The 21,388-nt window shown below is 57.0% G+C and overlaps 33 non-coding genes and 1 pseudogene across 33 annotated transcripts; all 34 read left to right on the top strand.

Annotated features, from left to right (window-relative positions):
- Positions 1 to 25: 25 nt before the first annotated feature.
- Positions 26 to 216, top strand: LOC137361099 (U2 spliceosomal RNA). The gene has a single exon (XR_010972081.1). It is a non-coding gene; the product is annotated as a U2 spliceosomal RNA (small nuclear RNA).
- A 386-nt stretch (positions 217 to 602) lies between these two features.
- On the top strand, positions 603 to 793 carry LOC137361000 (U2 spliceosomal RNA). The gene has a single exon (XR_010972031.1). It is a non-coding gene; the product is annotated as a U2 spliceosomal RNA (small nuclear RNA).
- Positions 794 to 1,179: 386 nt separating this feature from the next.
- On the top strand, positions 1,180 to 1,370 carry LOC137360990 (U2 spliceosomal RNA). The gene has a single exon (XR_010972022.1). It is a non-coding gene; the product is annotated as a U2 spliceosomal RNA (small nuclear RNA).
- A 386-nt stretch (positions 1,371 to 1,756) lies between these two features.
- Positions 1,757 to 1,947, top strand: LOC137360991 (U2 spliceosomal RNA). The gene has a single exon (XR_010972023.1). It is a non-coding gene; the product is annotated as a U2 spliceosomal RNA (small nuclear RNA).
- A 386-nt stretch (positions 1,948 to 2,333) lies between these two features.
- Positions 2,334 to 2,524, top strand: LOC137360979 (U2 spliceosomal RNA). Its single transcript, XR_010972011.1, has one exon. It is a non-coding gene; the product is annotated as a U2 spliceosomal RNA (small nuclear RNA).
- A 386-nt stretch (positions 2,525 to 2,910) lies between these two features.
- On the top strand, positions 2,911 to 3,101 carry LOC137361097 (U2 spliceosomal RNA). The gene has a single exon (XR_010972079.1). It is a non-coding gene; the product is annotated as a U2 spliceosomal RNA (small nuclear RNA).
- Positions 3,102 to 3,487: 386 nt separating this feature from the next.
- On the top strand, positions 3,488 to 3,678 carry LOC137360972 (U2 spliceosomal RNA). Its single transcript, XR_010972005.1, has one exon. It is a non-coding gene; the product is annotated as a U2 spliceosomal RNA (small nuclear RNA).
- A 386-nt stretch (positions 3,679 to 4,064) lies between these two features.
- Positions 4,065 to 4,255, top strand: LOC137360961 (U2 spliceosomal RNA). Its single transcript, XR_010971994.1, has one exon. It is a non-coding gene; the product is annotated as a U2 spliceosomal RNA (small nuclear RNA).
- Positions 4,256 to 4,641: 386 nt separating this feature from the next.
- Positions 4,642 to 4,832, top strand: LOC137361096 (U2 spliceosomal RNA). Its single transcript, XR_010972078.1, has one exon. It is a non-coding gene; the product is annotated as a U2 spliceosomal RNA (small nuclear RNA).
- A 386-nt stretch (positions 4,833 to 5,218) lies between these two features.
- On the top strand, positions 5,219 to 5,409 carry LOC137360978 (U2 spliceosomal RNA). Its single transcript, XR_010972010.1, has one exon. It is a non-coding gene; the product is annotated as a U2 spliceosomal RNA (small nuclear RNA).
- A 386-nt stretch (positions 5,410 to 5,795) lies between these two features.
- On the top strand, positions 5,796 to 5,986 carry LOC137361094 (U2 spliceosomal RNA). Its single transcript, XR_010972077.1, has one exon. It is a non-coding gene; the product is annotated as a U2 spliceosomal RNA (small nuclear RNA).
- Positions 5,987 to 6,372: 386 nt separating this feature from the next.
- Positions 6,373 to 6,563, top strand: LOC137360971 (U2 spliceosomal RNA). Its single transcript, XR_010972004.1, has one exon. It is a non-coding gene; the product is annotated as a U2 spliceosomal RNA (small nuclear RNA).
- A 386-nt stretch (positions 6,564 to 6,949) lies between these two features.
- LOC137360977 (U2 spliceosomal RNA) lies at positions 6,950 to 7,140 on the top strand. The gene has a single exon (XR_010972009.1). It is a non-coding gene; the product is annotated as a U2 spliceosomal RNA (small nuclear RNA).
- A 386-nt stretch (positions 7,141 to 7,526) lies between these two features.
- Positions 7,527 to 7,717, top strand: LOC137361093 (U2 spliceosomal RNA). Its single transcript, XR_010972076.1, has one exon. It is a non-coding gene; the product is annotated as a U2 spliceosomal RNA (small nuclear RNA).
- Positions 7,718 to 8,103: 386 nt separating this feature from the next.
- Positions 8,104 to 8,294, top strand: LOC137360970 (U2 spliceosomal RNA). The gene has a single exon (XR_010972003.1). It is a non-coding gene; the product is annotated as a U2 spliceosomal RNA (small nuclear RNA).
- A 386-nt stretch (positions 8,295 to 8,680) lies between these two features.
- LOC137360946 (U2 spliceosomal RNA) lies at positions 8,681 to 8,871 on the top strand. Its single transcript, XR_010971979.1, has one exon. It is a non-coding gene; the product is annotated as a U2 spliceosomal RNA (small nuclear RNA).
- Positions 8,872 to 11,311: 2,440 nt separating this feature from the next.
- On the top strand, positions 11,312 to 11,495 carry LOC137361039 (U2 spliceosomal RNA). Its single transcript, XR_010972055.1, has one exon. It is a non-coding gene; the product is annotated as a U2 spliceosomal RNA (small nuclear RNA).
- Positions 11,496 to 11,881: 386 nt separating this feature from the next.
- Positions 11,882 to 12,072, top strand: LOC137360998 (U2 spliceosomal RNA). Its single transcript, XR_010972029.1, has one exon. It is a non-coding gene; the product is annotated as a U2 spliceosomal RNA (small nuclear RNA).
- A 386-nt stretch (positions 12,073 to 12,458) lies between these two features.
- On the top strand, positions 12,459 to 12,600 carry LOC137361063 (U2 spliceosomal RNA; annotated as a pseudogene).
- A 514-nt stretch (positions 12,601 to 13,114) lies between these two features.
- LOC137361033 (U2 spliceosomal RNA) lies at positions 13,115 to 13,304 on the top strand. Its single transcript, XR_010972051.1, has one exon. It is a non-coding gene; the product is annotated as a U2 spliceosomal RNA (small nuclear RNA).
- Positions 13,305 to 13,690: 386 nt separating this feature from the next.
- On the top strand, positions 13,691 to 13,881 carry LOC137361092 (U2 spliceosomal RNA). The gene has a single exon (XR_010972075.1). It is a non-coding gene; the product is annotated as a U2 spliceosomal RNA (small nuclear RNA).
- Positions 13,882 to 14,267: 386 nt separating this feature from the next.
- Positions 14,268 to 14,458, top strand: LOC137360960 (U2 spliceosomal RNA). Its single transcript, XR_010971993.1, has one exon. It is a non-coding gene; the product is annotated as a U2 spliceosomal RNA (small nuclear RNA).
- Positions 14,459 to 14,844: 386 nt separating this feature from the next.
- LOC137360959 (U2 spliceosomal RNA) lies at positions 14,845 to 15,035 on the top strand. Its single transcript, XR_010971992.1, has one exon. It is a non-coding gene; the product is annotated as a U2 spliceosomal RNA (small nuclear RNA).
- Positions 15,036 to 15,421: 386 nt separating this feature from the next.
- Positions 15,422 to 15,612, top strand: LOC137361091 (U2 spliceosomal RNA). The gene has a single exon (XR_010972074.1). It is a non-coding gene; the product is annotated as a U2 spliceosomal RNA (small nuclear RNA).
- Positions 15,613 to 15,998: 386 nt separating this feature from the next.
- LOC137361006 (U2 spliceosomal RNA) lies at positions 15,999 to 16,189 on the top strand. The gene has a single exon (XR_010972037.1). It is a non-coding gene; the product is annotated as a U2 spliceosomal RNA (small nuclear RNA).
- Positions 16,190 to 16,575: 386 nt separating this feature from the next.
- Positions 16,576 to 16,766, top strand: LOC137360997 (U2 spliceosomal RNA). Its single transcript, XR_010972028.1, has one exon. It is a non-coding gene; the product is annotated as a U2 spliceosomal RNA (small nuclear RNA).
- Positions 16,767 to 17,152: 386 nt separating this feature from the next.
- Positions 17,153 to 17,343, top strand: LOC137360947 (U2 spliceosomal RNA). The gene has a single exon (XR_010971980.1). It is a non-coding gene; the product is annotated as a U2 spliceosomal RNA (small nuclear RNA).
- Positions 17,344 to 17,729: 386 nt separating this feature from the next.
- Positions 17,730 to 17,920, top strand: LOC137360958 (U2 spliceosomal RNA). Its single transcript, XR_010971991.1, has one exon. It is a non-coding gene; the product is annotated as a U2 spliceosomal RNA (small nuclear RNA).
- A 386-nt stretch (positions 17,921 to 18,306) lies between these two features.
- On the top strand, positions 18,307 to 18,497 carry LOC137361090 (U2 spliceosomal RNA). Its single transcript, XR_010972073.1, has one exon. It is a non-coding gene; the product is annotated as a U2 spliceosomal RNA (small nuclear RNA).
- Positions 18,498 to 18,883: 386 nt separating this feature from the next.
- On the top strand, positions 18,884 to 19,074 carry LOC137360957 (U2 spliceosomal RNA). Its single transcript, XR_010971990.1, has one exon. It is a non-coding gene; the product is annotated as a U2 spliceosomal RNA (small nuclear RNA).
- A 386-nt stretch (positions 19,075 to 19,460) lies between these two features.
- On the top strand, positions 19,461 to 19,651 carry LOC137361089 (U2 spliceosomal RNA). Its single transcript, XR_010972072.1, has one exon. It is a non-coding gene; the product is annotated as a U2 spliceosomal RNA (small nuclear RNA).
- A 386-nt stretch (positions 19,652 to 20,037) lies between these two features.
- On the top strand, positions 20,038 to 20,228 carry LOC137360956 (U2 spliceosomal RNA). Its single transcript, XR_010971989.1, has one exon. It is a non-coding gene; the product is annotated as a U2 spliceosomal RNA (small nuclear RNA).
- A 386-nt stretch (positions 20,229 to 20,614) lies between these two features.
- Positions 20,615 to 20,805, top strand: LOC137361088 (U2 spliceosomal RNA). The gene has a single exon (XR_010972071.1). It is a non-coding gene; the product is annotated as a U2 spliceosomal RNA (small nuclear RNA).
- A 386-nt stretch (positions 20,806 to 21,191) lies between these two features.
- Positions 21,192 to 21,382, top strand: LOC137360969 (U2 spliceosomal RNA). Its single transcript, XR_010972002.1, has one exon. It is a non-coding gene; the product is annotated as a U2 spliceosomal RNA (small nuclear RNA).
- The last annotated feature ends 6 nt before the right edge of the window (positions 21,383 to 21,388 follow it).

Raw genomic sequence — 21,388 nt, 5'->3', positions numbered from 1 at the left:
GCGCAGCAAACGCAGTTTTACGGCCATCGCTTCTCGGCCTTTTGGCTAAGATCAAGTGTAGTATCTGTTCTTATCAGTTTAATATCTGATACGTCCCCTATCTGGGGACCAAATATTAAATTGATTTTTGGGACAGGGAGATGGAACAGGGGCTTGCCCCGTCCACTCCATGCATCCACCTGGTATTGCAGTGTTTCCAGGAGCGGTGCAGCTTCCCCCCTCCATGGGGGCGAGACCCCTGCTGAAAAATAGAATTCGCAATAGTGACGGCGCTGCTGCTCGGCTGACTTTGCTGCAGTTTTCCGTGGGCGCTACGCTGCCCCCTGTTGGATTGCCCCGCAGTTGCAGGCCGCCCTTTGCTGCCCAGCGCGCGCGTGTCTTTTTTCCTGCGCAATGCCTCGCGCAGAAGCGCAAGGAATGGCTGCGCGTGGCATGCACGCGTGCTTTCCTTTCTGCTTGCAAGGCCCGGCAACAAAAGGAGCTCTGGCTCAAAGACCGCCCGCCGTCGCCTCTTTCGCCCTAGGCTCGCCCACCCGGCGGCTACTTTGAGGTAGAGGCCGCACGCCGGGCCTGACGCGCGCAGCAAACGCAGTTTTACGGCCATCGCTTCTCGGCCTTTTGGCTAAGATCAAGTGTAGTATCTGTTCTTATCAGTTTAATATCTGATACGTCCTCTATCTGGGGACCAAATATTAAATTGATTTTTGGGACAGGGAGATGGAACAGGGGCTTGCCCCGTCCACTCCATGCATCCACCAGGTATTGCAGTGTTTCCAGGAGCGGTGCAGCTACCCCCTTCCATGGGGGCGAGACCCCTGCTGAAAAATAGAATTCGCAATAGTGACGGCGCTGCTGCTCGGCTGACTTTGCTGCAGTTTTCCGTGGGCGCTACGCTGCCCCCTGTTGGATTGCCCCGCAGTTGCATGCCGCCCTTTGCTGCCCAGCGCGCGCGTGTCTTTTTTCCTGCGCAATGCCTCGCGCAGAAGCGCAAGGAATGGCTGCGCGTGGCATGCACGCGTGCTTTCCTTTCTGCTTGCAAGGCCCGGCAACAAAAGGAGCTCTGGCTCAAAGACCGCCCGCCGTCGCCTCTTTCGCCCTAGGCTCGCCCACCCGGCGGCTACTTTGAGGTAGAGGCCGCACGCCGGGCCTGACGCGCGCAGCAAACGCAGTTTTACGGCCATCGCTTCTCGGCCTTTTGGCTAAGATCAAGTGTAGTATCTGTTCTTATCAGTTTAATATCTGATACGTCCCCTATCTGGGGACCAAATATTAAATTGATTTTTGGGGCAGGGACATGGAACAGGGGCTTGCCCCGTCCACTCCATGCATCCACCTGGTATTGCAGTGTTTCCAGGAGCGGTGCAGCTTCTCCCCTCCATGGGGGCGAGACCCCTGCTGAAAAATAGAATTCGCAATAGTGACGGCGCTGCTGCTCGGCTGACTTTGCTGCAGTTTTCCGTGGGCGCTACGCTGCCCCCTGTTGGATTGCCCCGCAGTTGCAGGCCGCCCTTTGCTGCCCAGCGCGCGCGCGTCTTTTTTCCTGCGCAAGGCCTCGCGCAGAAGCGCAAGGAATGGCTGCGCGTGGCATGCACGCGTGCTTTCCTTTCTGCTTGCAAGGCCCGGCAACAAAAGGAGCTCTGGCTCAAAGACCGCCCGCCGTCGCCTCTTTCGCCCTAGGCTCGCCCACCCGGCGGCTACTTTGAGGTAGAGGCCGCACGCCGGGCCTGACGCGCGCAGCAAACGCAGTTTTACGGCCATCGCTTCTCGGCCTTTTGGCTAAGATCAAGTGTAGTATCTGTTCTTATCAGTTTAGTATCTGATACGTCCCCTATCTGGGGACCAAATATTAAATTGATTTTTGGGACAGGGAGATGGAACAGGGGCTTGCCCCGTCCACTCCATGCATCCACCTGGTATTGCAGTGTTTCCAGGAGCGGTGCAGCTTCCCCCCTCCATGGGGGCGAGACCCCTGCTGAAAAATAGAATTCGCAATAGTGACGGCGCTGCTGCTCGGCTGACTTTGCTGCAGTTTTCCGTGGGCGCTACGCTGCCCCCTGTTGGATTGCCCCGCAGTTGCAGGCCGCCCTTTGCTGCCCAGCGCGCGCGTGTCTTTTTTCCTGCGCAATGCCTCGCGCAGAAGCGCAAGGAATGGCTGCGCGTGGCATGCACGCGTGCTTTCCTTTCTGCTTGCAAGGCCCGGCAACAAAAGGAGCTCTGGCTCAAAGACCGCCCGCCGTCGCCTCTTTCGCCCTAGGCTCGCCCACCCGGCGGCTACTTTGAGGTAGAGGCCGCACGCCGGGCCTGACGCGCGCAGCAAACGCAGTTTTACGGCCATCGCTTCTCGGCCTTTTGGCTAAGATCAAGTGTAGTATCTGTTCTTATCAGTTTAATATCTGATACGTCCCCTATCTGGGGACCACATATCAAATTGATTTTTGGGACAGGGAGATGGAACAGGGGCTTGCCCCGTTCACTCCATGCATCCACCTGGTATTGCAGTGTTTCCAGGAGCGGTGCAGCTTCCCCCCTCCATGGGGGCGAGACCCCTGCTGAAAAATAGAATTCGCAATAGTGACGGCGCTGCTGCTCGGCTGACTTTGCTGCAGTTTTCCGTGGGCGCTACGCTGCCCCCTGTTGGATTGCCCCGCAGTTGCAGGCCGCCCTTTGCTGCCCAGCGCACGCGTGTCTTTTTTCCTGCGCAATGCCTCGCGCAGAAGCGCAAGGAATGGCTGCGCGTGGCATGCACGCGTGCTTTCCTTTCTGCTTGCAAGGCCCGGCAACAAAAGGAGCTCTGGCTCAAAGACCGCCCGCCGTCGCCTCTTTCGCCCTAGGCTCGCCCACCCGGCGGCTACTTTGAGGTAGAGGCCGCACGCCGGGCCTGACGCGCGCAGCAAACGCAGTTTTACGGCCATCGCTTCTCGGCCTTTTGGCTAAGATCAAGTGTAGTATCTGTTCTTATCAGTTTAATATCTGATACGTCCCCTATCTGGGGACCAAATATTAAATTGATTTTTGGGACAGGGAGATGGAACAGGGGCTTGCCCCGTCCACTCCATGCATCCACCTGGTATTGCAGTGTTTCCAGGAGCGGTGCAGCTTCCCCCCTCCATGGGGGTGAGACCCCTGCTGAAAAATAGAATTCGCAATAGTGACGGCGCTGCTGCTCGGCTGACTTTGCTGCAGTTTTCCGTGGGCGCTACGCTGCCCCCTGTTGGATTGCCCCGCAGTTGCAGGCCGCCCTTTGCTGCCCAGCGCGCGCGTGTCTTTTTTCCTGCGCAATGCCTCGCGCAGAAGCGCAAGGAATGGCTGCGCGTGGCATGCACGCGTGCTTTCCTTTCTGCTTGCAAGGCCCGGCAACAAAAGGAGCTCTGGCTCAAAGACCGCCCGCCGTCGCCTCTTTCGCCCTAGGCTCGCCCACCCGGCGGCTACTTTGAGGTAGAGGCCGCACGCCGGGCCTGACGCGCGCAGCAAACGCAGTTTTACGGCCATCGCTTCTCGGCCTTTTGGCTAAGATCAAGTGTAGTATCTGTTCTTATCAGTTTAATATCTGATACGTCCCCTATCTGGGGACCAAATATTAAATTGATTTTTGGGACAGGGAGATTGAACAGGGGCTTGCCCCGTCCACTCCATGCATCCACCTGGTATTGCAGTGTTTCCAGGAGCGGTGCAGCTTCCCCCCTCCATGGGGGCGAGACCCCTGCTGAAAAATAGAATTCGCAATAGTGATGGCGCTGCTGCTCAGCTGACTTTGCTGCAGTTTTCCGTGGGCGCTACGCTGCCCCCTGTTGGATTGCCCCGCAGTTGCAGGCCGCCCTTTGCTGCCCAGCGCGCGCGTGTCTTTTTTCCTGCGCAATGCCTCGCGCAGAAGCGCAAGGAATGGCTGCGCGTGGCATGCACGCGTGCTTTCCTTTCTGCTTGCAAGGCCCGGCAACAAAAGGAGCTCTGGCTCAAAGACCGCCCGCCGTCGCCTCTTTCGCCCTAGGCTCGCCCACCCGGCGGCTACTTTGAGGTAGAGGCCGCACGCCGGGCCTGACGCGCGCAGCAAACGCAGTTTTACGGCCATCGCTTCTCGGCCTTTTGGCTAAGATCAAGTGTAGTATCTGTTCTTATCAGTTTAATATCTGATACGTCCCCTATCTGGGGACCAAATATTAAATTGATTTTTGGGACAGGGAGATGGAACAGGGGCTTGCCCCGTTCACTCCATGCATCCACCTGGTATTGCAGTGTTTCCAGGAGCGGTGCAGCTTCCCCCCTCCATGGGGGCGAGACCCCTGCTGAAAAATAGAATTCGCAATAGTGACGGCGCTGCTGCTCGGCTGACTTTGCTGCAGTTTTCCGTGGGCGCTACGCTGCCCCCTGTTGGATTGCCCCGCAGTTGCAGGCCGCCCTTTGCTGCCCAGCGCACGCGTGTCTTTTTTCCTGCGCAATGCCTCGCGCAGAAGCGCAAGGAATGGCTGCGCGTGGCATGCACGCGTGCTTTCCTTTCTGCTTGCAAGGCCCGGCAACAAAAGGAGCTCTGGCTCAAAGACCGCCCGCCGTCGCCTCTTTCGCCCTAGGCTCGCCCACCCGGCGGCTACTTTGAGGTAGAGGCCGCACGCCGGGCCTGACGCGCGCAGCAAACGCAGTTTTACGGCCATCGCTTCTCGGCCTTTTGGCTAAGATCAAGTGTAGTATCTGTTCTTATCAGTTTAATATCTGATACGTCCCCTATCTGGGGACCAAATATTAAATTGATTTTTGGGACAGGGAGATGGAACAGGGGCTTGCCCCGTCCACTCCATGCATCCACCTGGTATTGCAGTGTTTCCAGGAGCGGTGCAGCTTCCCCCCTCCATGGGGGTGAGACCCCTGCTGAAAAATAGAATTCGCAATAGTGACGGCGCTGCTGCTCGGCTGACTTTGCTGCAGTTTTCCGTGGGCGCTACGCTGCCCCCTGTTGGATTGCCCCGCAGTTGCAGGCCGCCCTTTGCTGCCCAGCGCGCGCGTGTCTTTTTTCCTGCGCAATGCCTCGCGCAGAAGCGCAAGGAATGGCTGCGCGTGGCATGCACGCGTGCTTTCCTTTCTGCTTGCAAGGCCCGGCAACAAAAGGAGCTCTGGCTCAAAGACCGCCCGCCGTCGCCTCTTTCGCCCTAGGCTCGCCCACCCGGCGGCTACTTTGAGGTAGAGGCCGCACGCCGGGCCTGACGCGCGCAGCAAACGCAGTTTTACGGCCATCGCTTCTCGGCCTTTTGGCTAAGATCAAGTGTAGTATCTGTTCTTATCAGTTTAATATCTGATACGTCCCCTATCTGGGGACCACATATCAAATTGATTTTTGGGACAGGGAGATGGAACAGGGGCTTGCCCCGTTCACTCCATGCATCCACCTGGTATTGCAGTGTTTCCAGGAGCGGTGCAGCTTCCCCCCTCCATGGGGGCGAGACCCCTGCTGAAAAATAGAATTCGCAATAGTGACGGCGCTGCTGCTCGGCTGACTTTGCTGCAGTTTTCCGTGGGCGCTACGCTGCCCCCTGTTGGATTGCCCCGCAGTTGCAGGCCGCCCTTTGCTGCCCAGCGCACGCGTGTCTTTTTTCCTGCGCAATGCCTCGCGCAGAAGCGCAAGGAATGGCTGCGCGTGGCATGCACGCGTGCTTTCCTTTCTGCTTGCAAGGCCCGGCAACAAAAGGAGCTCTGGCTCAAAGACCGCCCGCCGTCGCCTCTTTCGCCCTAGGCTCGCCCACCCGGCGGCTACTTTGAGGTAGAGGCCGCACGCCGGGCCTGACGCGCGCAGCAAACGCAGTTTTACGGCCATCGCTTCTCGGCCTTTTGGCTAAGATCAAGTGTAGTATCTGTTCTTATCAGTTTAATATCTGATACGTCCCCTATCTGGGGACCAAATATTAAATTGATTTTTGGGACAGGGAGATGGAACAGGGGCTTGCCCCGTCCACTCCATGCATCCACCTGGTATTGCAGTGTTTCCAGGAGCGGTGCAGCTTCCCCCCTCCATGGGGGTGAGACCCCTGCTGAAAAATAGAATTCGCAATAGTGACGGCGCTGCTGCTCGGCTGACTTTGCTGCAGTTTTCCGTGGGCGCTACGCTGCCCCCTGTTGGATTGCCCCGCAGTTGCAGGCCGCCCTTTGCTGCCCAGCGCGCGCGTGTCTTTTTTCCTGCGCAATGCCTCGCGCAGAAGCGCAAGGAATGGCTGCGCGTGGCATGCACGCGTGCTTTCCTTTCTGCTTGCAAGGCCCGGCAACAAAAGGAGCTCTGGCTCAAAGACCGCCCGCCGTCGCCTCTTTCGCCCTAGGCTCGCCCACCCGGCGGCTACTTTGAGGTAGAGGCCGCACGCCGGGCCTGACGCGCGCAGCAAACGCAGTTTTACGGCCATCGCTTCTCGGCCTTTTGGCTAAGATCAAGTGTAGTATCTGTTCTTATCAGTTTAATATCTGATACGTCCCCTATCTGGGGACCAAATATTAAATTGATTTTTGGGACAGGGAGATTGAACAGGGGCTTGCCCCGTCCACTCCATGCATCCACCTGGTATTGCAGTGTTTCCAGGAGCGGTGCAGCTTCCCCCCTCCATGGGGGCGAGACCCCTGCTGAAAAATAGAATTCGCAATAGTGATGGCGCTGCTGCTCAGCTGACTTTGCTGCAGTTTTCCGTGGGCGCTACGCTGCCCCCTGTTGGATTGCCCCGCAGTTGCAGGCCGCCCTTTGCTGCCCAGCGCGCGCGTGTCTTTTTTCCTGCGCAATGCCTCGCGCAGAAGCGCAAGGAATGGCTGCGCGTGGCATGCACGCGTGCTTTCCTTTCTGCTTGCAAGGCCCGGCAACAAAAGGAGCTCTGGCTCAAAGACCGCCCGCCGTCGCCTCTTTCGCCCTAGGCTCGCCCACCCGGCGGCTACTTTGAGGTAGAGGCCGCACGCCGGGCCTGACGCGCGCAGCAAACGCAGTTTTACGGCCATCGCTTCTCGGCCTTTTGGCTAAGATCAAGTGTAGTATCTGTTCTTATCAGTTTAATATCTGATACGTCCCCTATCTGGGGACCACATATCAAATTGATTTTTGGGACAGGGAGATGGAACAGGGGCTTGCCCCGTTCACTCCATGCATCCACCTGGTATTGCAGTGTTTCCAGGAGCGGTGCAGCTTCCCCCCTCCATGGGGGCGAGACCCCTGCTGAAAAATAGAATTCGCAATAGTGACGGCGCTGCTGCTCGGCTGACTTTGCTGCAGTTTTCCGTGGGCGCTACGCTGCCCCCTGTTGGATTGCCCCGCAGTTGCAGGCCGCCCTTTGCTGCCCAGCGCACGCGTGTCTTTTTTCCTGCGCAATGCCTCGCGCAGAAGCGCAAGGAATGGCTGCGCGTGGCATGCACGCGTGCTTTCCTTTCTGCTTGCAAGGCCCGGCAACAAAAGGAGCTCTGGCTCAAAGACCGCCCGCCGTCGCCTCTTTCGCCCTAGGCTCGCCCACCCGGCGGCTACTTTGAGGTAGAGGCCGCACGCCGGGCCTGACGCGCGCAGCAAACGCAGTTTTACGGCCATCGCTTCTCGGCCTTTTGGCTAAGATCAAGTGTAGTATCTGTTCTTATCAGTTTAATATCTGATACGTCCCCTATCTGGGGACCAAATATTAAATTGATTTTTGGGACAGGGAGATGGAACAGGGGCTTGCCCCGTCCACTCCATGCATCCACCTGGTATTGCAGTGTTTCCAGGAGCGGTGCAGCTTCCCCCCTCCATGGGGGTGAGACCCCTGCTGAAAAATAGAATTCGCAATAGTGACGGCGCTGCTGCTCGGCTGACTTTGCTGCAGTTTTCCGTGGGCGCTACGCTGCCCCCTGTTGGATTGCCCCGCAGTTGCAGGCCGCCCTTTGCTGCCCAGCGCGCGCGTGTCTTTTTTCCTGCGCAATGCCTCGCGCAGAAGCGCAAGGAATGGCTGCGCGTGGCATGCACGCGTGCTTTCCTTTCTGCTTGCAAGGCCCGGCAACAAAAGGAGCTCTGGCTCAAAGACCGCCCGCCGTCGCCTCTTTCGCCCTAGGCTCGCCCACCCGGCGGCTACTTTGAGGTAGAGGCCGCACGCCGGGCCTGACGCGCGCAGCAAACGCAGTTTTACGGCCATCGCTTCTCGGCCTTTTGGCTAAGATCAAGTGTAGTATCTGTTCTTATCAGTTTAATATCTGATACGTCCCCTATCTGGGGACCAAATATTAAATTGATTTTTGGGACAGGGAGATTGAACAGGGGCTTGCCCCGTCCACTCCATGCATCCACCTGGTATTGCAGTGTTTCCAGGAGCGGTGCAGCTTCCCCCCTCCATGGGGGCGAGACCCCTGCTGAAAAATAGAATTCGCAATAGTGATGGCGCTGCTGCTCAGCTGACTTTGCTGCAGTTTTCCGTGGGCGCTACGCTGCCCCCTGTTGGATTGCCCCGCAGTTGCAGGCCGCCCTTTGCTGCCCAGCGCGCGCGTGTCTTTTTTCCTGCGCAATGCCTCGCGCAGAAGCGCAAGGAATGGCTGCGCGTGGCATGCACGCGTGCTTTCCTTTCTGCTTGCAAGGCCCGGCAACAAAAGGAGCTCTGGCTCAAAGACCGCCCGCCGTCGCCTCTTTCGCCCTAGGCTCGCCCACCCGGCGGCTACTTTGAGGTAGAGGCCACACGCCGGGCCTGACGCGCGCAGCAAACGCAGTTTTACGGCCATCGCTTCTCGGCCTTTTGGCTAAGATCAAGTGTAGTATCTGTTCTTATCAGTTTAATATCTGATACGTCCCCTATCTGGGGACCAAATATTAAATTGATTTTTGGGACAGGGAGATGGAACAGGGGCTTGCCCCGTCCACTCCATGCATCCACCTGGTATTGCAGTGTTTCCAGGAGCGATGCAGCTTCCCCCCTCCATGGGGGTGAGACCCCTGCTGAAAAATAGAATTCGCAATAGTGAAGGCGCTGCTGCTCGGCTGACTTTGCTGCAGTTTTCTGTGGGCGCTACGCTGCCCCCTGTTGGATTGCCCCGCAGTTGCAGGCCGCCCTTTGCTGCCCAGCGCGCGCGTGTCTTTTTTCCTGCGCAAGGCCTCGCGCAGAAGCGCAAGGAATGGCTGCGCGTGGCATGCACGCGTGCTTTCCTTTCTGCTTTCAAGGCCCGGCAACAAAAGGAGCTCTGGCTCAAAGACCGCCCAGAGAAAAGGCATCATCACCCTCATTTACAAGCAGAAGGGGGAGAGGGTAGAAATCAGAAATTGGCGGCCCATCTCACTGCTTAATGTTGATTACAAGATTCTGTCCAAAGTCATAGCCAGTCGAGTCAAGTCTGCTCTGGAGCTGGTGATTCACCCCGATCAGACCTGTACTGTACCCGGCAGGAAGATCTCTGATAGCCTCGCGCTACTCAGGGATACGATCGCCTACGTACGGGACAGGAGGGTGGACACCTGCCTCATCAGTCTGGACCAGGAGAAGGCTTTTGACAGGATATCGCACACCTACATGATGGACGTGCTTTCCAAAATGGGGTTTGGGGAGGGAATCTGCAATTGGATCCAACTGCTCTACACAAACATCAGTAGCGCAGTGTCAATCAACGGGTGGGAATCTGAAAGTTTCCCGATCAAATCTGGAGTCAGACAGGGCTGTCCTCTGTCCCCGGTCTTGTTTGTTTGCTGTATTGAACCCTTTGCTGAGTCTATTAGGAAGGATGCGAGCATAAGAGGGGTGACAATCCCAGGCAGCGGAGGCACTCAGGTCAAAACCTCCCTGTACATGGATGACGTCGCCGTCTTCTGCTCGGATCCGCTGTCCGTGCGCAGACTGATGAGCATCTGCGACCAGTTCGAACTGGCCTCGGGAGCCAAAGTTAACCACGGCAAGAGCGAGGCCATGTTCTTTGGGAACTGGGCTGACCGATCCTTTGTCCCCTTCAGCGTCAGGTCAGATTACCTGAAGGTGCTGGGGATATGGTTCGGAAGTGCCGGGGCGTGCACCAAAACATGGGAGGAGCGAGTAGCCAAGGTACGACAAAAGTTGGGCATGTGGGGGCAGCGATCTCTCTCCATTGTGGGTAAGAACCTGGTCATCAGGTGCGAGGCGCTCACGTTGTTGCTCTACGTGGCGCAGGTCTGGCCCATACCCCACTCCTGCGCCGTGGCAGTCACCCGAGCCATTTTCCGCTTCGTCTGGGGATCTAAAATGGACCGGGTCCAGAGGGACACGATGTTCAAATCTCTGGACAAGGGCGGGAAAAATGTACCCAACGTGGCCCTCATCCTGATGACCACCTTCGTGTGCGGCTGCATCAAGCTATGTGTAGATCCCCAGTACGCAAACTCCAAGTGTCACTACGTGCTGAGGTTCTATCTGTCCCCGGTGTTGCGAAGGATGGGCCTGGTCACATTGCCGCGGAACGCTCCGTGCAGTTGGGCGGCGCCGTACCACCTATCCTTCGTGGAGCAGTTTCTGCGGAAAAACACCTTTGACCACCGGTCCATCAGGCAGTGGTCTGCACGGAATATCCTCAAGGCCCTACGGGAAAAGGAAACGGTGGATCCTGTCGGATGGTTCCCCGAGCAGACCGTCAAAGTCATTTGGCGGAATGCCTCATCACCAGAACTTTCAAACAAGCACCAAGACGTAGCTTGGCTGGTGGTGAGAAGGGCCCTCCCCGTCAGATCCTTCATGCACACCCGAAGTCTCGCCCCCTCCGCACAGTGCCCCCGCGTTGGCTGTGGTGGGGAAGAGACGGTCGCCCACCTCCTCCTGGAATGTGCCTTTGCAAAGCAGGTGTGGAAAGAGATGCAGTGGTTTTTGTCAAGGTTCATCCCAAGCAGCTCTGTAACACAGGAGTCTGTGCTCTACGGGCTGTTCCCAGGGACGCACACCGAGACAAACATCAACTGCTGCTGGAGGACTATCAATTCGGTGAAAGACGCCCTTTGGTCTGCCCGAAACTTGCTGGTCTTCCAGCGCAAAGAGTTGTCCACCACCGAATGTTGCAGACTGGCACATTCCAAGGTCCAGGACTACGTGCTGAGGGACGCACTAAAGCTTGGGGCAGCCGCAGCAAAGGCTCAATGGGGAAAGACCACAGTGTAAGGATCCCCCACCAAGCTGGACTGAGGGGCTGGAACCATCGGAAGCCCCTCGAACTGTATCGTTAATATTCTCAATTGCTGTAAATGTAAAACTGTAATTGACATGACAATTGTGAAACGCAAGGGTTGGGAAGAAACTCATGACATTATTGAAAGAAACAGATCTCTTTTGCAATGTTTGTATTTTTTCGTGCTGTTTGGAAACTGTTTGGCAATGTAATTTTTACAGATTTTTATGAATAAAGTATATTTTGGGAAAAAAAAAAAAAAAAAAAAATCTGTTCTTATCAGTTTAATATCTGATACGTCCCCTATCTGGGGACCAAATATTAAATTGATTTTTGGGACAGGGAGATTGAACAGGGGCTTGCCCCGTCCACTCCATGCATCCACCTGGTATTGCAGTGTTTCCAGGAGCGGTGCAGCTTCCCCCCTCCATGGGGGCGAGACCCCAGCTGAAAAATAGAATTCGCAATAGTGACGGCGCTGCTGCTCGGCTGACTTTGCTGCAGTTTTCCGTGGGCGCTACGCTGCCCCCTGTTGGATTGCCCCTCAGTTGCAGGCCGCCCTTTGCTGCCCAGCGCGCGCGTGTCTTTTTTTCTGCGCAATGCCTCGCGAAGAAGCGCAAGGAATGGCTGCGCGTGGCATGCACGCGTGCTTTCCTTTCTGCTTGCAAGGCCCGGCAACAAAAGGAGCTCTGGCTCAAAGACCGCCCGCCGTCGCCTCTTTCGCCCTAGGCTCGCCCACCCGGCGGCTACTTTGAGGTAGAGGCCACACGCCGGGCCTGACGCGTGCAGCAAACGCAGTTTTACGGCCATCGCTTCTCGGCCTTTTGGCTAAGATCAAGTGTAGTATCTGTTCTTATCAGTTTAATATCTGATACGTCCTCTATCTGGGGACCAAATATTAAATTGATTTTTGGGACAGGGAGATGGAACAGGGGCTTGCCCCGTCCACTCCATGCATCCACCAGGTATTGCAGTGTTTCCAGGAGCGGTGCAGCTACCCCCTTCCATGGGGGCGAGACCCCTGCTGAAAAATAGAATTCGCAATAGTGACGGCGCTGCTGCTCGGCTGACTTTGCTGCAGTTTTCCGTGGGCGCTACGCTGCCCCCTGTTGGATTGCCCCGCAGTTGCATGCCGCCCTTTGCTGCCCAGCGCGCGCGTGTCTTTTTTCCTGCGCAATGCCTCGCGCAGAAGCGCAAGGAATGGCTGCGCGTGGCATGCACGCGTGCTTTCCTTTCTGCTTGCAAGGCCCGGCAACAAAAGGAGCTCTGGCTCAAAGACCGCCCGCCGTCGCCTCTTTCGCCCTAGGCTCGCCCACCCGGCGGCTACTTTGAGGTAGAGGCCGCACGCCGGGCCTGACGCGCGCAGCAAACGCAGTTTTACGGCCATCGCTTCTCGGCCTTTTGGCTAAGATCAAGTGTAGTATCTGTTCTTATCAGAAGAGACGGTCGCCCACCTCCTCCTGGAATGTGCCTTTGCAAAGCAGGTGTGGAAAGAGATGCAGTGGTTTTTGTCAAGGTTCATCCCAAGCAGCTCTGTAACACAGGAGTCTGTGCTCTACGGGCTGTTCCCAGGGACGCACACCGAGACAAACATCAACTGCTGCTGGAGGGCTATCAATTCGGTGAAAGACGCCCTTTGGTCTGCCCGAAACTTGCTGGTCTTCCAGCGCAAAGAGTTGTCCACCACCGAATGTTGCAGACTGGCACATTCCAAGGTCCAGGACTACGTGCTGAGGGACGCACTAAAGCTTGGGGCAGCCGCAGCAAAGGCTCAATGGGGAAAGACCACAGTGTAATGTTCCCCCACCAAGCTGGACTGAGGGGCTGGAACCATGGGAAGCCCCTCGAACTGTATCGTTAATATTCTGAATTGCTGTAAATGTAAAACTGTAATTGACATGACAATTGTGAAACGGAAGGGTTGGGAAGAAACTCATGACATTATTGAAAGAAACTGATCTCTTTTGCAATGTTTGTATTTTTTCGTGCTGGTTGGAAACTGTTTGGCAATGTAATTTTTACAGATTTTTATGAATAAAGTATATTTTGGAAAAAAAAAAAAAAAAAAAAAAAAAAAATCTGTTCTTATCAGTTTAATATCTGATACGTCCCCTATCTGGGGACCAAATATTAAATTGATTTTTGGGACAGGGAGATGGAACAGGGGCTTGCCCCGTCCACTCCATGCATCCACCTGGTATTGCAGTGTTTCCAGGAGCGGTGCAGCTTCCCCCCTCCATGGGGGCGAGACCCCTGCTGAAAAATAGAATTCGCAATAGTGACGGCGCTGCTGCTCGGCTGACTTTGCTGCAGTTTTCCGTGGGCGCTACGCTGCCCCCTGTTGGATTGCCCCGCAGTTGCAGGCCGCCCTTTGCTGCCCAGCGCGCGCGTGTCTTTTTTCCTGCGCAATGCCTCGCGCAGAAGCGCAAGGAATGGCTGCGCGTGGCATGCACGCGTGCTTTCCTTTCTGCTTGCAAGGCCCGGCAACAAAAGGAGCTCTGGCTCAAAGACCGCCCGCCGTCGCCTCTTTCGCCCTAGGCTCGCCCACCCGGCGGCTACTTTGAGGTAGAGGCCGCACGCCGGGCCTGACGCGCGCAGCAAACGCAGTTTTACGGCCATCGCTTCTCGGCCTTTTGGCTAAGATCAAGTGTAGTATCTGTTCTTATCAGTTTAATATCTGATACGTCCCCTATCTGGGGACCAAATATTAAATTGATTTTTGGGACAGGGAGATGGAACAGGGGCTTGCCCCGTCCACTCCATGCATCCACCTGGTATTGCAGTGTTTCCAGGAGCGGTGCAGCTTCCCCCCTCCATGGGGGCGAGACCCCTGCTGAAAAATAGAATTCGCAATAGTGACGGCGCTGCTGCTCGGCTGACTTTGCTGCAGTTTTCCGTGGGCGCTACGCTGCCCCCTGTTGGATTGCCCCTCAGTTGCAGGCCGCCCTTTGCTGCCCAGCGCGCGCGTGTCTTTTTTTCTGCGCAATGCCTCGTGAAGAAGCGCAAGGAATGGCTGCGCGTGGCATGCACGCGTGCTTTCCTTTCTGCTTGCAAGGCCCGGCATCAAAAGGAGCTCTGGCTCAAAGACCGCCCGCCGTCGCCTCTTTCGCCCTAGGCTCGCCCACCCGGCGGCTACTTTGAGGTAGAGGCCGCACGCCGGGCCTGACGCGCGCAGCAAACGCAGTTTTACGGCCATCGCTTCTCGGCCTTTTGGCTAAGATCAAGTGTAGTATCTGTTCTTATCAGTTTAATATCTGATACGTCCCCTATCTGGGGACCAAATATTAAATTGATTTTTGGGACAGGGAGATGGAACAGGGGCTTGCCCCGTTCACTCCATGCATCCACCTGGTATTGCAGTGTTTCCAGGAGCGGTGCAGCTTCCCCCCTCCATGGGGGCGAGACCCCTGCTGAAAAATAGAATTCGCAATAGTGACGGCGCTGCTGCTCGGCTGACTTTGCTGCAGTTTTCCGTGGGCGCTACGCTGCCCCCTGTTGGATTGCCCCGCAGTTGCAGGCCGCCCTTTGCTGCCCAGCGCACGCGTGTCTTTTTTCCTGCGCAATGCCTCGCGCAGAAGCGCAAGGAATGGCTGCGCGTGGCATGCACGCGTGCTTTCCTTTCTGCTTGCAAGGCCCGGCATCAAAAGGAGCTCTGGCTCAAAGACCGCCCGCCGTCGCCTCTTTCGCCCTAGGCTCGCCCACCCGGCGGCTACTTTGAGGTAGAGGCCGCACGCCGGGCCTGACGCGCGCAGCAAACGCAGTTTTACGGCCATCGCTTCTCGGCCTTTTGGCTAAGATCAAGTGTAGTATCTGTTCTTATCAGTTTAATATCTGATACGTCCCCTATCTGGGGACCAAATATTAAATTGATTTTTGGGACAGGGAGATGGAACAGGGGCTTGCCCCGTTCACTCCATGCATCCACCTGGTATTGCAGTGTTTCCAGGAGCGGTGCAGCTTCCCCACTCCATGGGGGCGAGACCCCTGCTGAAAAATAGAATTCGCAATAGTGACGGCGCTGCTGCTCGGCTGACTTTGCTGCAGTTTTCCGTGGGCGCTACGCTGCCCCCTGTTGGATTGCCCCGCAGTTGCAGGCCGCCCTTTGCTGCCCAGCGCACGCGTGTCTTTTTTCCTGCGCAATGCCTCGCGCAGAAGCGCAAGGAATGGCTGCGCGTGGCATGCATGCGTGCTTTCCTTTCTGCTTGCAAGGCCCGGCAACAAAAGGAGCTCTGGCTCAAAGACCGCCCGCCGTCGCCTCTTTCGCCCTAGGCTCGCCCACCCGGCGGCTACTTTGAGGTAGAGGCCGCACGCCGGGCCTGACGCGCGCAGCAAACGCAGTTTTACGGCCATCGCTTCTCGGCCTTTTGGCTAAGATCAAGTGTAGTATCTGTTCTTATCAGTTTAATATCTGATACGTCCCCTATCTGGGGACCAAATATTAAATTGATTTTTGGGACAGGGAGATGGAACAGGGGCTTGCCCCGTCCACTCCATGCATCCACCTGGTATTGCAGTGTTTCCAGGAGCGGTGCAGCTTCCCCCCTCCATGGGGGTGAGACCCCTGCTGAAAAATAGAATTCGCAATAGTGACGGCGCTGCTGCTCGGCTGACTTTGCTGCAGTTTTCCGTGGGCGCTACGCTGCCCCCTGTTGGATTGCCCCGCAGTTGCAGGCCGCCCTTTGCTGCCCAGCGCGCGCGTGTCTTTTTTCCTGCGCAATGCCTCGCGCAGAAGCGCAAGGAATGGCTGCGCGTGGCATGCACGCGTGCTTTCCTTTCTGCTTGCAAGGCCCGGCAACAAAAGGAGCTCTGGCTCAAAGACCGCCCGCCGTCGCCTCTTTCGCCCTAGGCTCGCCCACCCGGCGGCTACTTTGAGGTAGAGGCCGCACGCCGGGCCTGACGCGCGCAGCAAACGCAGTTTTACGGCCATCGCTTCTCGGCCTTTTGGCTAAGATCAAGTGTAGTATCTGTTTTTATCAGTTTAATATCTGATACGTCCCCTATCTGGGGACCAAATATTAAATTGATTTTTGGGACAGGGAGATTGAACAGGGGCTTGCCCCGTCCACTCCATGCATCCACCTGGTATTGCAGTGTTTCCAGGAGCGGTGCAGCTTCCCCCCTCCATGGGGGCGAGACCCCTGCTGAAAAATAGAATTCGCAATAGTGACGGCGCTGCTGCTCGGCTGACTTTGCTGCAGTTTTCCGTGGGCGCTACGCTGCCCCCTGTTGGATTGCCCCTCAGTTGCAGGCCGCCCTTTGCTGCCCAGCGCGCGCGTGTCTTTTTTTCTGCGCAATGCCTCGCGAAGAAGCGCAAGGAATGGCTGCGCGTGGCATGCACGCGTGCTTTCCTTTCTGCTTGCAAGGCCCGGCAACAAAAGGAGCTCTGGCTCAAAGACCGCCCGCCGTCGCCTCTTTCGCCCTAGGCTCGCCCACCCGGCGGCTACTTTGAGGTAGAGGCCACACGCCGGGCCTGACGCGCGCAGCAAACGCAGTTTTACGGCCATCGCTTCTCGGCCTTTTGGCTAAGATCAAGTGTAGTATCTGTTCTTATCAGTTTAATATCTGATACGTCCTCTATCTGGGGACCAAATATTAAATTGATTTTTGGGACAGGGAGATGGAACAGGGGCTTGCCCCGTCCACTCCATGCATCCACCAGGTATTGCAGTGTTTCCAGGAGCGGTGCAGCTACCCCCTTCCATGGGGGCGAGACCCCTGCTGAAAAATAGAATTCGCAATAGTGACGGCGCTGCTGCTCGGCTGACTTTGCTGCAGTTTTCCGTGGGCGCTACGCTGCCCCCTGTTGGATTGCCCCGCAGTTGCATGCCGCCCTTTGCTGCCCAGCGCGCGCGTGTCTTTTTTCCTGCGCAATGCCTCGCGCAGAAGCGCAAGGAATGGCTGCGCGTGGCATGCACGCGTGCTTTCCTTTCTGCTTGCAAGGCCCGGCAACAAAAGGAGCTCTGGCTCAAAGACCGCCCGCCGTCGCCTCTTTCGCCCTAGGCTCGCCCACCCGGCGGCTACTTTGAGGTAGAGGCCGCACGCCGGGCCTGACGCGCGCAGCAAACGCAGTTTTACGGCCATCGCTTCTCGGCCTTTTGGCTAAGATCAAGTGTAGTATCTGTTCTTATCAGTTTAATATCTGATACGTCCCCTATCTGGGGACCAAATATTAAATTGATTTTTGGGACAGGGAGATGGAGCAGGGGCTTGCCCCGTCCACTCCATGCATCCACCTGGTATTGCAGTGTTTCCAGGAGCGGTGCAGCTTCCCCCCTCCATGGGGGCGAGACCCCTGCTGAAAAATAGAATTCGCAATAGTGACGGCGCTGCTGCTCGGCTGACTTTGCTGCAGTTTTCCGTGGGCGCTACGCTGCCCCCTGTTGGATTGCCCCGCAGTTGCAGGCCGCCCTTTGCTGCCCAGCGCGCGCGTGTCTTTTTTCCTGCGCAATGCCTCGCGCAGAAGCGCAAGGAATGGCTGCGCGTGGCATGCACGCGTGCTTTCCTTTCTGCTTGCAAGGCCCGGCAACAAAAGGAGCTCTGGCTCAAAGACCGCCCGCCGTCGCCTCTTTCGCCCTAGGCTCGCCCACCCGGCGGCTACTTTGAGGTAGAGGCCGCACGCCGGGCCTGACGCGCGCAGCAAACGCAGTTTTACGGCCATCGCTTCTCGGCCTTTTGGCTAAGATCAAGTGTAGTATCTGTTCTTATCAGTTTAATATCTGATACGTCCCCTATCTGGGGACCAAATATTAAATTGATTTTTGGGACAGGGAGATGGAACAGGGGCTTGCCCCGTTCACTCCATGCATCCACCTGGTATTGCAGTGTTTCCAGGAGCGGTGCAGCTTCCCCCCTCCATGGGGGCGAGACCCCTGCTGAAAAATAGAATTCGCAATAGTGACGGCGCTGCTGCTCGGCTGACTTTGCTGCAGTTTTCCGTGGGCGCTACGCTGCCCCCTGTTGGATTGCCCCGCAGTTGCAGGCCGCCCTTTGCTGCCCAGCGCGCGCGTGTCTTTTTTCCTGCGCAAGGCCTCGCGCAGAAGCGCAAGGAATGGCTGCGCGTGGCATGCACGCGTGCTTTCCTTTCTGCTTGCAAGGCCCGGCAACAAAAGGAGCTCTGGCTCAAAGACCGCCCGCCGTCGCCTCTTTCGCCCTAGGCTCGCCCACCCGGCGGCTACTTTGAGGTAGAGGCCGCACGCCGGGCCTGACGCGCGCAGCAAACGCAGTTTTACGGCCATCGCTTCTCGGCCTTTTGGCTAAGATCAAGTGTAGTATCTGTTCTTATCAGTTTAATATCTGATACGTCCCCTATCTGGGGACCAAATATTAAATTGATTTTTGGGACAGGGAGATGGAACAGGGGCTTGCCCCGTCCACTCCATGCATCCACCTGGTATTGCAGTGTTTCCAGGAGCGGTGCAGCTTCCCCCCTCCATGGGGGCGAGACCCCTGCTGAAAAATAGAATTCGCAATAGTGACGGCGCTGCTGCTCGGCTGACTTTGCTGCAGTTTTCCGTGGGCGCTACGCTGCCCCCTGTTGGATTGCCCCGCAGTTGCAGGCCGCCCTTTGCTGCCCAGCGCGCGCGTGTCTTTTTTCCTGCGCAATGCCTCGCGCAGAAGCGCAAGGAATGGCTGCGCGTGGCATGCACGCGTGCTTTCCTTTCTGCTTGCAAGGCCCGGCAACAAAAGGAGCTCTGGCTCAAAGACCGCCCGCCGTCGCCTCTTTCGCCCTAGGCTCGCCCACCCGGCGGCTACTTTGAGGTAGAGGCCGCACGCCGGGCCTGACGCGCGCAGCAAACGCAGTTTTACGGCCATCGCTTCTCGGCCTTTTGGCTAAGATCAAGTGTAGTATCTGTTCTTATCAGTTTAATATCTGATACGTCCCCTATCTGGGGACCAAATATTAAATTGATTTTTGGGACAGGGAGATGGAACAGGGGCTTGCCCCGTTCACTCCATGCATCCACCTGGTATTGCAGTGTTTCCAGGAGCGGTGCAGCTTCCCCCCTCCATGGGGGCGAGACCCCTGCTGAAAAATAGAATTCGCAATAGTGACGGCGCTGCTGCTCGGCTGACTTTGCTGCAGTTTTCCGTGGGCGCTACGCTGCCCCCTGTTGGATTGCCCCGCAGTTGCAGGCCGCCCTTTGCTGCCCAGCGCGCGCGTGTCTTTTTTCCTGCGCAATGCCTCGCGCAGAAGCGCAAGGAATGGCTGCGCGTGGCATGCACGCGTGCTTTCCTTTCTGCTTGCAAGGCCCGGCAACAAAAGGAGCTCTGGCTCAAAGACCGCCCGCCGTCGCCTCTTTCGCCCTAGGCTCGCCCACCCGGCGGCTACTTTGAGGTAGAGGCCGCACGCCGGGCCTGACGCGCGCAGCAAACGCAGTTTTACGGCCATCGCTTCTCGGCCTTTTGGCTAAGATCAAGTGTAGTATCTGTTCTTATCAGTTTAATATCTGATACGTCCCCTATCTGGGGACCAAATATTAAATTGATTTTTGGGACAGGGAGATGGAACAGGGGCTTGCCCCGTCCACTCCATGCATCCACCTGGTATTGCAGTGTTTCCAGGAGCGGTGCAGCTTCCCCCCTCCATGGGGGCGAGACCCCTGCTGAAAAATAGAATTCGCAATAGTGACGGCGCTGCTGCTCGGCTGACTTTGCTGCAGTTTTCCGTGGGCGCTACGCTGCCCCCTGTTGGATTGCCCCGCAGTTGCAGGCCGCCCTTTGCTGCCCAGCGCGCGCGTGTCTTTTTTCCTGCGCAATGCCTCGCGCAGAAGCGCAAGGAATGGCTGCGCGTGGCATGCACGCGTGCTTTCCTTTCTGCTTGCAAGGCCCGGCAACAAAAGGAGCTCTGGCTCAAAGACCGCCCGCCGTCGCCTCTTTCGCCCTAGGCTCGCCCACCCGGCGGCTACTTTGAGGTAGAGGCCGCACGCCGGGCCTGACGCGCGCAGCAAACGCAGTTTTACGGCCATCGCTTCTCGGCCTTTTGGCTAAGATCAAGTGTAGTATCTGTTCTTATCAGTTTAATATCTGATACGTCCCCTATCTGGGGACCAAATATTAAATTGATTTTTGGGACAGGGAGATGGAACAGGGGCTTGCCCCGTTCACTCCATGCATCCACCTGGTATTGCAGTGTTTCCAGGAGCGGTGCAGCTTCCCCCCTCCATGGGGGCGAGACCCCTGCTGAAAAATAGAATTCGCAATAGTGACGGCGCTGCTGCTCGGCTGACTTTGCTGCAGTTTTCCGTGGGCGCTACGCTGCCCCCTGTTGGATTGCCCCGCAGTTGCAGGCCGCCCTTTGCTGCCCAGCACGCGCGTGTCTTTTTTCCTGCGCAATGCCTCGCGCAGAAGCGCAAGGAATGGCTGCGCGTGGCATGCACGCGTGCTTTCCTTTCTGCTTGCAAGGCCCGGCAACAAAAGGAGCTCTGGCTCAAAGACCGCCCGCCGTCGCCTCTTTCGCCCTAGGCTCGCCCACCCGGCGGCTACTTTGAGGTAGAGGCCGCACGCCGGGCCTGACGCGCGCAGCAAACGCAGTTTTACGGCCATCGCTTCTCGGCCTTTTGGCTAAGATCAAGTGTAGTATCTGTTCTTATCAGTTTAATATCTGATACGTCCCCTATCTGGGGACCAAATATTAAATTGATTTTTGGGACAGGGAGATGGAACAGGGGCTTGCCCCGTCCACTCCATGCATCCACCTGGTATTGCAGTGTTTCCAGGAGCGGTGCAGCTTCCCCCCTCCATGGGGGTGAGACCCCTGCTGAAAAATAGAATTCGCAATAGTGACGGCGCTGCTGCTCGGCTGACTTTGCTGCAGTTTTCCGTGGGCGCTACGCTGCCCCCTGTTGGATTGCCCCGCAGTTGCAGGCCGCCCTTTGCTGCCCAGCGCGCGCGTGTCTTTTTTCCTGCGCAATGCCTCGCGCAGAAGCGCAAGGAATGGCTGCGCGTGGCATGCACGCGTGCTTTCCTTTCTGCTTGCAAGGCCCGGCAACAAAAGGAGCTCTGGCTCAAAGACCGCCCGCCGTCGCCTCTTTCGCCCTAGGCTCGCCCACCCGGCGGCTACTTTGAGGTAGAGGCCGCACGCCGGGCCTGACGCGCGCAGCAAACGCAGTTTTACGGCCATCGCTTCTCGGCCTTTTGGCTAAGATCAAGTGTAGTATCTGTTCTTATCAGTTTAATATCTGATACGTCCCCTATCTGGGGACCAAATATTAAATTGATTTTTGGGACAGGGAGATTGAACAGGGGCTTGCCCCGTCCACTCCATGCATCCACCTGGTATTGCAGTGTTTCCAGGAGCGGTGCAGCTTCCCCCCTC

The sequence above is a fragment of the Heterodontus francisci genome, unplaced genomic scaffold (genome assembly GCF_036365525.1).
Source record: "Heterodontus francisci isolate sHetFra1 unplaced genomic scaffold, sHetFra1.hap1 HAP1_SCAFFOLD_1014, whole genome shotgun sequence".
NCBI lineage: Eukaryota > Metazoa > Chordata > Chondrichthyes > Heterodontiformes > Heterodontidae > Heterodontus > Heterodontus francisci.
This window is presented reverse-complemented; position numbering and strand designations above follow the sequence as displayed.